Below are 12,854 nucleotides of genomic sequence, written 5' to 3'. Positions count from 1 at the left end.
TGTCACTCCCGCCTCCTGTAAGCGTTGGATAAGTATAGGGTGGGACACAGTATCGAAGGCAGCGCTTAGATCTAATAATATAAGCGCTGCAGTATGACCTGAGTCAAGTACCTGGCGAAGATGTTCCGTGATGTAAAGTAATGCCGTCTCGGTACTGTGTCCTGACCGGAAGCCGTTCTGACTGGGATCCAAAATCTGGTTGCGAACCAGATGCTCGGACAGAACAGAGTTGACATGGGCTTCTGTTACTTTGGCGATCCAAGGCAGCAGGGAGATAGGTCGATAATTTTCTGGCAATCGGGGGTCAGAGTTGGCTTTTTTTAATATCGGAGTGACCACTGCCTGTTTCCATGCCGCGGGTACCGTTCCACAAGACAGTGACATATTGATAAGATTCAATATGGGGTCACGGCACAGCGGGGAAAGTGTGTTAATGAAGGCTGGCTTTAACGGGTCCGCAGGAGAACCTGACTTGACCTTCAGGCTGAACCTGTCAAAGGTCTCAGTAGACAGTTCAGGTAAAATGGCCAGAGGCTCATGATCTGTCGTGCCAGGGATAGTAGCCTGTCGATCCTGGTGGAGTGTGTCGAACCCATGATAGATTTTTTCCACTTTCTCCACAAAAAAGGAGGCCAGTTTATCACAGTGCGAATCTGTGCAAATCACCTCAGATGAGGATCTGTTTTTCATAAGGTCCTTCAATACCTTGAAAATCAGTTTTGAAGGATTGGGGCTGGTTGCAAATTCATGAGCGTAAAATGCAGCTCTTGCTCTACAGATAGCTCTATGATAGAGCTTCAACTCAGTAAAATACCGAGTTTTCAGAGCAGGGTCATAGGAACGTCTCCATTCCCTCTCTGTTTTTCGGCAGGATTTTTTTAAATCTGCGAGAGACTCATTATACCAGGGACTGGGTATTTTTGTCCGGCCTTTCGACCACCGTAGAGGTATAAGAGAATCCAGGGCATCGGTGATCCAAGCGCAGAACTGTTGGTATCCTTGTTCCACATTAGTAAAGGTACTCAAAGGTTTTCGCTCTAATATACTGTAGAACTCTTCCAACGTAAGCTTGTGCCAAGGCCTTTTAAGGATAGGCCTGTCTGTGGGTATAAAAGGCTTATCATGGACCGGACATAAAGCTTCTACTAACATGTGATCAGTCCACCCCATCAACCTCGGTTCTGACAGCCTTAACCCCTCTAGTGTGGAAAAGAAGGGGTCAAGAATATGGCCTCCCGAATGGGACCCATTATCAAAATGGATGTTGAGGTCACCCAAAATATTAAAATTGGCACAGCCGAGTGCAATAGGACTGACCATATCGGCCAGCGCGGACCTAAAGACCGAGTCATTGCCGGGGGGACGGTATACAAGTAACCCACTGAAAGTAAATTGATGGGAAAAGGCGACTTTGAAAATAGCGCTTTCACATGCGGGTAGTCCTGACGGCTTCCATTCCGCCGGAAAGCAGGATTTGACTGCCATAGCAATACCACCACCTCTTGTGGTCCTATTAGAAGTGAAGATGGTATAGTTCTGGGGGAATGCAAGATTCAGTATGGCAGAGTCAGAGTCCTGAAGCCAGGTTTCTGTCATTAGGAAAACATCGGGATCCTCTTTCTCTATCAGGTCGTAAATAGACAAATGATGCTTTACAAGTGATCTAACGTTAAGGCACCAAATACGAAGATCTCGCGATGCAACACGAAATCGTGTGACTGGGGCGGCATTTTCCAAGGAGCGTATTTTAGTAGGGCTCTTAAGAGACCAGCCTTTACAGGCGCAGCTGTATGGGCCAATTAAAGGGTCCACAGGCTTACACGCACAACCTTTGGACATTTGCCCTATGGCCAGCAACTCTGACCGTGTGTAGGACAACATACCTGCCAAGAGCGGCTAAGCAATGCTGTGATGAGATACAGAGCCTGCCCCGCCTCGCGCTGCCTCGACGCGGACGAGCGCAGACGGGCAGGACTCTGGCACGACTCCGGCTAAGCGACGGCGTCCTCACCTGCGCGTCCCGCTGCGCGGGAGAGGGGAGCTTTAAGTAGGCTCGCCAATTCAAGCGCGAGCGCGAGGACGCTCCAAGATGGCGCCCGAAGCTATCTTTCCACCCCTACCCAAAATGGCGCCCACAATGAGCCCCCCCCGGGATCCAGGCCCGCCAAAACGGCGGTGAGGGAGCCGATTATGTGCGGTAAGAGGAGGGGGCCAAGACCCTGCTAAAATCAGGGAATAAGTGCAGAAAATAAAATTTAAACAAAATACAAAATGAGGAGAGTTAAAAGCGCGGCGAAGCGCCTGCAGCAGCGCCAGCAACAACGAGTGTTCAATCCAATGAGCATCTGGCAAGTCAACGCCGATGTTGTGCGTTGAAACTGCAATTTCTTACTGGAAGTGGCAGGTTTCCAGGACAGATGTTTATCAATAAGAATCCCTATATATGGATATGTATTAGCAGTTTCTAACCTGGTCTTCCCAATAAAAAGAGATTTACATTTTTGAGCTTTCTTGCCAATATTCATAACAAAAGTCTTGGACTTATTTACTTTAAGTCCAAGAGAAAGCATGTATTGGCAGTATTTGTCTAGTTGAATCTGGAGTTGATTGGGTGTCCTTGCTAAAATGACAGAATCGTCTGCATATAGTAATGCAGGGATTGGCCGGGTGTTTATGCAGGGGAGATCTTTGCTGTCAACTAGCATCGCTTGCTCCAGCCCGTTTGTGTAGATGTTAAATAAGAATGGAGCAAGGACGCACCCCTGCCTAACGCCTTTTACAATGTCAAATGATTCCGAAAGCTCCCCTTTGATGCCATATCTCACACAAGCTTTTGCATCCGAGTATAGCTCTCGGAGAAAATTCAGAAGTGCAGGATCTATGCCCAGTTTACTCAGGATCTCCCACAGCTTGGAATGAATTACACAGTCAAATGCGGAACTCAGGTCCACGTAGACTAGGTAAAGATTACCGCCTTTGGCCCAGGCATATTTGCCCATGAGCAAAGTCAGGTTTAAGGCCTGTTCAACAGTGCCCAATCCCTCCTGGAAACCAAACTGTAAGTCGGTTAAGATCTTATTCTCTGAGGCCCAGTCCCGGAGACGCTCCAGAATTAGTCTACCGGAGACCTTGCCCAGAGAATCCAAGAGGGAAATGGGCCTGTAGCAGGCTGGATTGTCGCGTTCTCCCTTTTTAAATATGGGTAGAAGCACAGAAGTGGACCAAGAATCAATAAGGCCGATCTGAGTCACTGCGGACATGACCTGCGTAACAATTGGGGACCATAGGTCTAAATTGCTCACAAAGATGTCTAATGGGACCCCATCGGGGCCGGGGGCTTTACCGGTCTTTGAGGAGGTCAGCGGAGCAGTCACCTCCACTAGATCGAAGTGGAGGTCAATAGGATAGATATTATTGCTTGTGGAAGCTGCCTCCTCTAGTCTAGAGGCCTCGGTTGTTAAGGTGGGGTCCCCAAAGATCTGTGAGTAGTGCGCTACCCATTTTTCAGCGGGTACTGCCACATCTAGATGCCGTACAGCAGTCGCATCAGCTAAAAAGGGGGCCTTAACTATTCTCCAAAACAGGGTACTGTCCTTACTTAATGTGCTCTGATGTAGTTGGGCCCAAAGGTTGTTTTTTATTTCCCGTTTATGGGATTTTTGTGCCATCTTATAGTTTTTTCTTAGGGAGGCAATTAGGGGCATGTCCCTGACTTGATTATGTAGAGCGCTTTTTAGTGCGCGCAGGGCTTTACGGCAGTGGGAATCAAACCACCCTCTAGAATCCTTATCTTGAATCTTATGTTGGCGTGTAAGCTCTTGTCGAATAGCTTCTAAGATTTTGACAAAACTAGAGAGGATCAGCTGAGGGGATGATGGCTTCTCCAAACAGTGATAAATTAGGGGAAGGGTTTTTTGGATAATCTTGCTAGTGACCTCTGAGGGATTGATCTTTGACCATTTGACAGTATAGCCATTGATTTTACTCATCTCCAGGGAATGCTGCGTTAAAAGGCTTGTTTTCGAACAAGCTGGGGATGGAGTATTTAGTACTATAGTAATGCTATTGGAGTAGTGGTCGCTTGAAGGATCAGTACCAGTTATAAAATGTTTTAGTCGATTATTTAAGGATTGAGAACATAGAATAAAATCAATAATAGTAGAAAAACCTCTACCGTGAAAAGTCGGCTTAAACTCAACAGCAGGACTCACTAGTTCGTTAGCATATTCGAGTTCTAAAGCAAAAAAACAGTTATTTAAAGCGTCTCCAATACTACTGTGGGCAAAGTGGGCCAGGGGGACATCGTGCTCATCTTGGAGCCCACAAATACCTTTTTTATAGTTGTTACATAGATAAACATTGAAATCCCCACCCCACACAACATGACATTGTAGCTGCGGGTTCTTAGCTTTCTGGTCCTGCAAATATAATGCGGTTTCTAACAGAGATTTTACACAGTCAACAGGCGTGGAATTATTATACATATTAATGAAATAATAGCAAGAACTATTGTCTGGAACTAGTTTGGGGATTTGAAAGATTGGAGATACTAGCGAGACTTCCATGATCGTAAATGGGATTAGGTTGGAAATGTAGATAGCTAAGCCACCCTTGGGTCTTCCGTGAGCAGACGGTGTGGCTGGAAAATGAAATGTTTTGAAGCCCTGAATGTGGATAGGGTCAATTGCCCAGGTTTCCTGAAGGCAGATTAACTTATAATTATTAATCAAATCTAACCAAGACTGGAGGTGAATTTTGGATCTAAGGCCAGCTACGTTCCAATATAGGACTGGAAGATCCCGGGTTGATGGCAAAATAGGGTTTGAAATCTGTGGTTCGTCAGAAGGACGTGGGGGTTGGGGCAGGGACTGGACAGTTGGGACAGGAAGGGAGGAAGTACATTTTGGGTCACAGAGTTGAGGGGTGATAAGTTGTTGACTCGGAAGTGAGTCAACTAGAGGAGTTGACTGGGTGTAACACGGATCCTGATAGTTAGAAAGTGACGACTGTTGAGTCAAGGTTTGCTGGGGAGTACAGGACTCGGGATGGATACCAGACAGGAATGGCAAAGTAGAACCAACCGTCCGAGTGCTCTTACAGATAAGTTTGGGGTTAGTCAGAACATTGTTGGGGCCGTTGTCTAAAGTAGGTGGGGTTGGTGGTCAGTCTACCATATCCAATCATATCTATTGGATAATGGTGGGCCTCTCCAGTTGTTAAAGTGGCCGGGTGGTGGATTGCTAAAACCATAACCTGACCACTGGTCTCGATCTCTATTTCCACCCCAGTTCCCTACCCTAGTCCAGGACCACGGAGGACCAGCGTTGCGTCGTGTGGTCGGGGGGTAGAAATACGACAAATTATGGGTGGCTATTCCTTCAGTGGAGGTATGATCACCCCAGGAGCAGATGTGCTCAACTGTGTTAGGGTCTGCGAAGTTTACTATAACGCAGTCGCCCTGGATGTTTTTCGGTTCATTACCTAACCAGGGCACTCTGCACACAGTGGTGACTCTGTTGTCCATAAAGATTGGGAGAGGTCTGTTGTTGGACAACCAGTATATTACTTTATTTTTTAGTGACCAAACTGGTTCGTCCTGGTTTGGGGAGAGTTCCGGGACACCTGTCAATATTACTACATATGGGGATGCCTCGGGTGGGAGGTGGATAGGGTGGCTCCTTCTCTTTCGGTTTTTCGGAATGGTGTTAAATCCAGTAGAGCTTTTGGGATGGGTGGGGGCAAGGGTGGGGACAGCGGGGGTAGGAAGGGCAGAAAGAGGGTTTGATTGGGTAGATGATATTGGCTTAGGATTGGTTACAGGTTGGGACGGTATGGGATTAGAAGATTTAAGGAGTGATTGTGGCTTGGTTGTAGGTGCTGATGATTGTTTTTGAATGGGCTTCTCTAGGGCCTTTTGTTTATTGGTATTGGGATTCTGTGCAGAGGTTGCAGGCTTTGATGTGTTTGTGTTAAGAGTGGTGGGCCTACCTTGCGCCAAGTTGGGATACTTCTTATTTCCCTTACTTGGATTTAGGCCTAAAGACAGTTGACTTAGTTGGGTCTGAACCAAGTGCAGAGATTTTTTTATTGGTTCTAAATAGGATTTAAATAGGTCTCCAATTCTGCTAAGCAGTAAGCTGTCGTTGCTGCATGTGTTAGTTGTAAGGTTACCGTTTTCCATATCTCCTCCACTGTCATAGCTACTAGAGCTGGTACAACTAACGTTCAGGTTAACCGAATTAGGATCCACTGTTTGTACGCTTGACAGGGAAGGAGGTTGGTAGGGGGTTGTGGGGTTAAGGGTTTGAGGGGAAAGATGAGAAACAGAAGGAGTTGCAGGGGTAGTTGTAGGGGGAGGAATGATGATGTGGTGAGACTTAGTAGTTGCCTTCTTCTTCAATTTTTTGGGAACTGCTCCTTCTCGTACACCCCTGGCTATAGAGGGGGAGGGAGTAACGTCTGTTTGGGTAACAAAAATGACTGGAGATTTTTCAAGAGAAAGATTGGATTCGGAAAGATCTAGGGAGTCAGATAGGTCCACTGTGCGAGGGACAGTGTGCATCTCTGCATGTACTGTCAAGGGAGGGGGTAGCTCAACAGGACGCTGGGGTTTTTTTGCAGTGGCCAGTAAGCCCATTGAAGAGCGTCTGGCAATCATCAGGTCCTGTGAGACCCTCCGTTCCAATAGAATGATACCCTGCTCAATGGCATCGTTTGCTTTAGTTATGAATTGGTCTATTGGCCCAATAACCTCAGCAGCAGTTTGAGCCTGCTTCTTAACGGTATTCCTGGTGGTTCTCGGAGACATAATGCAATATGAGTTGTGACAGTGCAAAGGTACAGTGAGTCTAATAATGCTAATAGCGAACTACAGGGACCTGGTTAGAAGTATAATCAATGACAAACAATAAAAGCAAATTGAAATAGGGTGGCCCAGTCCAGTCCTGCCCGGTCTTGAACGGGTTTAAACGGGCCCACCCTTGGCCCGGGCTTCGCCTCGCGCTTCGACCCGCGCGAGTCCCGCGTTGCGTGAGGGACTGTTCAATTTATTGTGAGCGAGATAGGAGGCGTGGCCGCCGGGGGAAGAGGCACCAGCTGTAAGGTGTAGAGGCTGCTGGTCCTCGCAGTCCCCCGGTGAAGGCAACAGGTAGTTTGAAGGTCTAGTGCACGCTGGGAGTGTGCAGGCTGTCCGCTGAATGCGGAGAAGCTCCCACCAGCGGCGCGACCTTACCAGAACTGATTGGATTTTGCAGTGCGCCCTCCGTGTTCAGCAATAAGGTGACCTCCTTCGTGGCAAAGCAAGTTCAGTCAAATGAGCGGCACCCGCGAAGCGGGTGTCGCGAAAAGTAAATAGGTCAGATGGGGGGCGTGGCCACCGGGGGAAGAGGCACCAGCTGTAAGGTGTAGAGGCTGCTGGTCCTCGCAGTCCCCCGGTGAAGGCAACAGGTAGCTTGAAGGTCTAGTGCACGCTGGGAGCGTGCAGGCTGTCCGCCGAATGCAGAGAAGCTCCCACCAGCGGCGCGACCTTACCAGAACTGATTGGATTTTGCAGTGCGCCCTCCGTGTTCAGCAATAAGGTGACCTCCTTCGTGGCAAAGCAAGTTCAGTCAAATGAGCGGCACCCGCGAAGCGGGTGTCGCGAAAAGTAAATAGGGCAGGTGGGGGGCGTGGCCACAGGGGGAAGAGGCACCAGCTGTAAGGTGTAGAGGCTGCTGGTCCTCGCAGTCCCCCGGTGAAGGCAACAGGTAGCTTGAAGGTCTAGTGCATGCTGGGAGCGTGCAGGCTGTCCGCCGAATGCGGAGAAGCTCCCACCAGCGGCGCGACCTTACCAGAACTGATTGGATTTTGCAGTGCGCCCTCGGTGTTCAGCAATAAGGTGACCTCCTTCGTGGCAAAGCAAGTTTAGTCAAATGAGCGGCATGAGTGAGTATATGTGAGAGTAAGAGATTGTAAGAGTTCCTGTTTAAATAAGTATGTGTTTCTATAAGGGATTGTTTAAGAGAATAAATATGTTTAAATTTCAATAGAAGTAAGGTGGCAGTGTGTGTATAGCTCTATATGCAAATAAATGGATGTTCAATTGTTTATTTGCATGTGTGATATGTGTGTGAGTAACTTTTGTATGACTGTCGGTGTGTAACAGGATGTATAGGTGTATCACTACATATGATGAGTGACTATATGTATGAGTGAGTATATTGAACTGTTTGTGAATGAGTAGATGTGTATATAGATGGTGGAATTACTGAATTGGTTGTTGTAACTGGTATAGGTATCTCCATTTTTTTAAAATGTTAGTTTCTATTTTTGAATATGTGTTTCAAGGGTTACATTACAGTGAAAGGAGGTCTGTCACTCTGTCACAAGGATGGTGTCATCAGTGATGTCATGAGTGATGTCACTGACCATGTCATGAGTGATGTAATATGTGACGTCATCAGCAGTGCACGCGCAAGTTATAGTGAGTCCAACTAACTAAAACGTGGGAATTTCAATGGTTTTATGTCAGTAAAATTTCCAGCTAACTATAACTGGTGTGAAACCTATGGTTTTTTCAGTGAATTTATTAGGTTTTTAAAATGCTAATTCCTAACTATAACTGGTGTGAAACCTATGGTTTTTTCAGTGAATTTCAAAGGTTTTTTAAATTCTAATTCCTAACTATAAGTCTCAGTTTATAAGTAAGACTGTTAGCGCTCTAGTTGTTCTTTAGAACACTCTGGGACATTCTGTCATTGGGCTATATTTGGGCTACATCTGGCTGATATTTGGGCTACATTTGTTTTTTTTTGTCTCTGGTGGCCATCTTTGGGCTACATTGGGCTACATAGGGCTTCATTGGGCTACATTTGGGCTCTAACATATATATAGCCCAATGTAGCCCAATATATATTTTTTCAAAGTTAATTTTCGTAAAAACCACTTGAGCATATATCTTGAGACATAGCAAAGGCACATCGGGCTACCAGTCCCTACAATTTTGCCAATTTTTTTTGTATATTGTTTTTTTTGCCTTGGAGCGCTCCCCGTGCACGCCCTGGTGAGCGCCCCGGAAAGCGTAATTATATGAAGCACCCCGGGGCGCGAACCGGGGAGCGTCCCGTAAGCGCCAATATCGCGAACGAAAACATGATCGTGACGTATCGCGTAGCCGCGTCCGTGTGATACGCACGGCGTAAGCGCACCCGGAAGCACTCGAGCGAATACGATCGCGCAGCGTAGGCGTCTGACGCGCTTACGCAACGCGCCACTGGGCGCGCCCCGGGGCATGCCCCGGTCGCGTGGCGTAAGCGCGTTGGGTCATGTGACCTGAAAATAACACTTTTCATTGGTTCAATACATTTTTTTTTTCAAAAGGATGAAAGACCCTACCTTTTTTCCTTATTCTGACTATGTCCTTTGACTTAGGAAGACCTGTTTGTACCTCTCTGTACCTTTTTGATCTTTATAATGGCTTCAGTAGCAGCAGCAGCTGGTGCATCTGCACCACCATCACCACCACAACCACCAAGAGGACCACCACAAGATATCATTGGTGGTCAACAAGAGGAGGAAGAGGAGGAGGAGGAGGAAGAGGGGAGGAGAAGATGGCTTGAAGAACAAAATACCCCATACCAGCCAAGACCACACATTATATGGGAGTTTTTTTCGATCCCACAGGGGAAGAAAAAAGTAAATGCAGCCAAGGTGACTTGCCTAATCTGTGGCATGGAACTTTCTAGGGGGAACCCTAATAAAAAATATTCATTTGGAAACAACACGATGATTCGCCACATGCAGCGCAAGCATTCAATAAACTATTCTGCTGCAGAGATGAGGGAACTGGCCAGTAACCCTCCCCAATCCACAAGCACCACCTCAAAAAGAAAGCAACCCACTCCGTCGGCACCAGAGGAAAGTGAGACGATGCCTTGCATTCAGCCACGATTTGCAGATTTCCGAATTATCTGTAAATATTGTGGGAAGACCATCTCCTACGGAGAACAGAGTGTAAAGCTCATCGTCCTTGCTGGGGACAACCACAAATGCCCCAATAAACCCTAATTATTTCTTTTCTTTTTTTTTTTTTGCTCCAGTTGAGCCATTTTCAATTCCCTGTTTTTTCGTTTCTCCCCATGAAAAATCCAAAAAAATATAAAAGTGTTCAGAAAACCCCAAAAAAGTTTAAAATGTTCAAAAAACAATAACAAAAATATAAAACATCAAAAAGAAGAAAAAAAACTGTTCTTTTTAGAACTACCTCCAATTTCTAAAAAAAGGCTACATTTTTAAAAAACTCTATTATTCATTTTTCCCCATGGGACGCTCCCCGGTGCGCGTACCGGGCGCTCCCCCCGCGCAAATAAAAATTTTTTTTTTTTTTGCCCCGCTGGGCCCTTTTATGGCCCCCACATCAAACCTAGGGGGTCAGGGGGGGTCTATCCCTGTCCCCTTATGGTCATTTCCCCCTATGATTTTTCCACCTCTTATGTCTCGATTTTACCGAGACACAAGATGGCGGCCGCTCCGGACTGCTTCGAATGTTTACAGACACCCGAGAGCCAATCAGCTTTCTGTGCGCAAGTCGCGTGGCGCGCCCGGAGCGCTCCCCGGTGCGCGTACCGGGGCGCTGCCATAGATATATATATTTTTTTTAACCTAAATTAATCAAAATCCACTGGAGCACATATCTTGAGACATAGCAAAGGCACATTGGGCTACCAGTCCCTACAATTTCGCCAAGTTTGGTGCAAATCCATTCAGCCGTTCGAGCTAAAAGTGAGTTTGACCGCCCTATGGACATTAACATGGGGAAAACACGTTTTGGGACCCCCCCTTTTATCTCGGCCCCCGCTTGACGAATCCCCCCGAAACTTCTAAGGAAGGACCGGAGCTCCGCAAGGCAAATTAGAGGAAGTTTTCAGGCAGATTCGTCAACCGGCGCCAAAGTTATTTCAAATAGAATTTTGAGATTTTGCATTGAAAAAAATCCTAACTATAACTACCTACTGGCGACTGCCAGTAGGTAATATATATATATATATATATATATATATATATATATATATATATATATATATATATTCACTGATCAAGGCGTAAAGCTGATACGCGTTGCTGTGTGACTGCAATAAAGAAATTTTGCAACCTGCCACTGGTGTTTTCCCTACATCTTCTCAACTAAGAAGGTAGTTAGCTGCAATATATATATATTTATATTATTCGCAGCAACCCGTCACTGGGTTATCTATTTTCCCAAGAAATTAACTCTGCCACAGTTAATTAATTCGGCATATATTGTTCATAAAAACATTTCAAGCTGCACTCCTAATCTGTTGCAGCAGTGCCTGATACCGGCAGAGCCATCTTGGTGATCCCTACCAGGTCGAGTTGCTTCATTTAGCCGTATATCGGCATGACCAAATTACTTCAACATACCTCATGACGCTGCAACTAATTAACCCAGTGACGAGTTGCTGCGAAGCCGATATACGGCATGAATGTATGATTTTGTGAATGTGTACCATAATGCTATGACACGAATCAAAATGTGCACGTAAAAATGTAATTGCTTATGAAATGACAATAGCAAATTGTAGCGTAACTATATGTATGACAAATATGTTACGGTGTATACATTGTTTTACTAAAACATAACGTGATGCAAAATGTGTAGATCACCCAATATGGCGATTTGATCAGAGTCCCTTGTTTGTTTTCACTGCAAACGCACGCAGAGATGATTGTTAAAACATGGCGTCTCCTCACAATATTTGTAACATTGAGGAAGGCGGAGCGCCGAAACGCATCTGTTGCAAATAAAATAAAAACATCTGAGAAAATTACCCCCGGAGTGCGTGGTTTCTAGTGCAAGCAAGGTGGAAACCCTGAGCTGAATATTTTTGCGGGTCCTGCAACCGCATCACGCACCCGTCTGAGAGTGCTCCCGACATCTGCAGGGGACAGGAGCGCGAATATATATATATATATATATATATATATATATATATATCGTAACAATCCTCCAACACTTGAAAGAAAGGAGCCCAAGCGGGGAAATACAGGTGAGGTTCTTTAATGGATATCCTTACAGCTAGGCATAATGCATTTCGTAAACATTATCCTTCTTCAGACGCCTTTAGCTGCTGTGCCACCAGTCCAAAGCGCCAAGTTCACATAATGGCAACCTTTATACAGTTCCTTACTGACGCCGCCCCCAATCATGTGACCTTCCGCTGCGTTAGAGTCTGTGGAGAACTCCAACTCCCAGAATGCTGTTTACCAGGTGTAGCGTGACGGGGGTAACACAAGTTAAGTCTCGATGTTCCTGGGCGTTAGTAGCGCTTGGCAGCTGTGTAGAGGTGAATACTCTGGCATCCGAACCCCTCGGGTCCCCGCATTACGCCTCACCCTTCTGGGCGTCAGTTCGCTGGGTCATGGGTTTGGCGACAGTGCACCAGCACCTCCGTGAAGTCACGGACCGCTATATATATATATATATATATATATATATATATATATATATATATATATATATATATATATATATATATATATATATATATATATATATATGTAGAGACAGGGAGAGAGAGAAAGAGAGAGAGAGAGAGGGGGGAGAGATAGAGGGCGGGAGAGAGAGAGAAAGAGAGAGAGAGAGAGAGAGACAAAGGCTAGGTTTTGATGATTGTAGAATAAAGTTCCTTTTTTCTGAAACCTTCCTTTATGGTGTGGGGAAAATAAATTGGGCCTTCTTAGAGGCTTATGAGACTGATTTCCTTCATGTGACTCAAATCAAAGTATTTTGATGTTAACCGCTTTGACCACTGGTTAAAGGAAAAGCTCCACGTAACATCAAACGCTTCCTATTAGTA

This window comes from Lissotriton vulgaris, unplaced genomic scaffold (genome assembly GCF_964263255.1).
Source record: "Lissotriton vulgaris unplaced genomic scaffold, aLisVul1.2 SCAFFOLD_1766, whole genome shotgun sequence".
NCBI classification, from domain to species: Eukaryota; Metazoa; Chordata; class Amphibia; order Caudata; family Salamandridae; genus Lissotriton; species Lissotriton vulgaris.
This window is presented reverse-complemented; position numbering follows the sequence as displayed.